This window comes from Monodelphis domestica, chromosome 2 (assembly GCF_027887165.1).
Source record: "Monodelphis domestica isolate mMonDom1 chromosome 2, mMonDom1.pri, whole genome shotgun sequence".
NCBI classification, from domain to species: Eukaryota; Metazoa; Chordata; class Mammalia; order Didelphimorphia; family Didelphidae; genus Monodelphis; species Monodelphis domestica.
Window position 1 is genome coordinate 384,650,901 of NC_077228.1, and position 2,402 is coordinate 384,653,302.

Consider the following 2,402-nt stretch of genomic DNA (forward strand, 5'->3'; position numbering starts at 1 on the left):
TTTCCCTTCCATTTGCTCCCTCTAAGTGAATGCCTGGAAGTCAACTAAGCTCACTGGAGGACCAGCAACCTACGTCTTATTTCATGTGTAAACACCAGTGAAGGAATAGGAAACAATTGAAAGGTGGACATACTAAATTACCCATATGCCTGCTGAGAGTAGAAACTGAACTCATTTTTTTTTCACATTGTTTGTCTCATACACCAAAAATGAGAAGAAAAATATGGAATAATAATTTATAGGAGGATTTTGGGTATATCTTGCTTTCACAAAATAATTTGTACTGCATGAAGTAAAAAGGTAAACATTTTGAGAAAAACATGTGAGTTCTTTCTCAAGCTACATAAAATAACTTCTCTCAAAGTTCAGCATTATATTCCTTTCTGATTGAATAAGCCAGTTTCATTTACTATATCTCATATTAAACTGAAGATGAAAATATAAATATTAAAAATTATGCCTTAAAAGATTAGAAACAAATAAAATATTCTCCATAGCTATTAATGGGAAAAAATTCTTGACCAGGCAAGAGATAGAGGTGATCAAAAAAATTTAAGTAGAAAATTTTAGATACAGGAAATTGGAAAACTTTTGCATTACTCAAATCATTTTAACTAAGATAGAAAAGCATTAACTAGCAAGAAAGAATCTTTCCATCAAATACCACCAATAAGAGTCTAATATCTAAGATAAAAGAAGTTAACATAAAGATGTAAGACCAAGAACCAATTCTTAATAGATAAGTGGTCATAAGACATGATAAAATAGTTCTCAAAATAAGAATTTCAAACTTTTGACTACTATATGAAAGTTGTTCCAAGTAATTAATAATAAGAGAAAAGAAAATAAAAAACCCTCTGCTGTTTTATCTTACATTCAGAAAATTAACAAAGATGCCAAAAGATGAATAAAATGGTTAGGTAGGCTGTGGGAAAAGAGACAAATTAATATTATTGATGGAACTATAAATCGATCCAACCATTATGTAAAGTAATTTGGAATTTTGCTAAAAAGTGATTAAGATGTCCATATTTTTAGACTTTAAGGAAGCCAGGAGGAAGAGGTGAGAAGGGGAAGCATTTCAGGCATGTGAGACAACTGGAGCAAATATCCTGAGCCAAGAGATGGAGTGCTTTGTTGGCAGAACAGCCAGGAGACTTGTGTCACCTACTAAGTGTAGCATTAAGCATCAACTATTTGTTAAATACCTACTAGCCACTGTGCTAAGTGCTGGGGATTCACAAAGAAGCAAAGACTGTTCCTGCATTCAAGGAACTCACAAATCAATGAGAGAGACAATGAAGAAATGTGTATAAATAAGTCTCTCTCTCTCTCTCTCTCTCTCTCTCTCTCTCTCTCTCACACACACACACACACACACACACACACACCACACACAAATGTATACATTTCTATGCTGAATCAGAAATAATTAGCAAAAGGAATTAAGTGGAATTAAAAATAGTAGAATTACGGAACAGTAGGATTAAGAGAGATTGAGTAAGGTTTTCTAGTTGGGAATGAAGGAAGATGAGAGGCAGAGATCAAAAGGAAGAGAGGGATAATCAGAGAAAATGCCTGAAGCCTAGAGATGGAGTGTCACTGGATCTAAGAAAATGTGGCAGGGAGTAAAGTGTACAAGACTGGAAGGGTAAGAGGACCTAGATTAGGTCCTCTTTAGGACCTAGAAAGTCTTTGAATATCAAACAGGATTTTGTATTTGATTCTCAATGTGATAGGGAGATCCTGGAGTTTGTTGAGTAGGGAACATGGCTTGGTTGGACAGCCTTTTTATGGTAGCAAAGAACTGGAATCAAAATGAATGCCTTTGGCTTGAGAATGGCTAAAGAAATTTTTGGCAGCTAGGTGGCATGGTGGCTAGAGTACCAGATCTGGAGTCAGAAAGATCTTAATTAAAATCTGGTCTCAGATGCTTTCCAATTGTGTGAACCTGAGTAAGTAACTTCCCTATTCGCCTTAGTTTTCTCATCTCTAAAATGAGTTGGGGAAGAAAATGGCAAACCACTCCAATATCTTTGCCAAGGAAACCTCAATTGGGGACACTTAAGAGTTGGACACAACTGAATCAATTGAAAAAAAACAACAAAAATGGTAGAATATGAATATGATAAAATAAAACATGCTATAAGAACAATGAACTTGAAGAATTTTGAGAACTACTAAAGGCTTAGATGAAATTAATAAATACAATGGCTATTAAAAAGTAAATAAATCCACCTCTCACCTATCAGATCAGCCAATATGACAGTAAAGTGATAAATGTTGTAGAAGATATGGCAAAATTGGGACACTAATGTATTGTTGTTGGAGTTGTGAACTGATCCAGTCATTCCAGAGGGCAATTTGGGCCAGGGGACTATAAAATCCAGCATCCCAAAGAG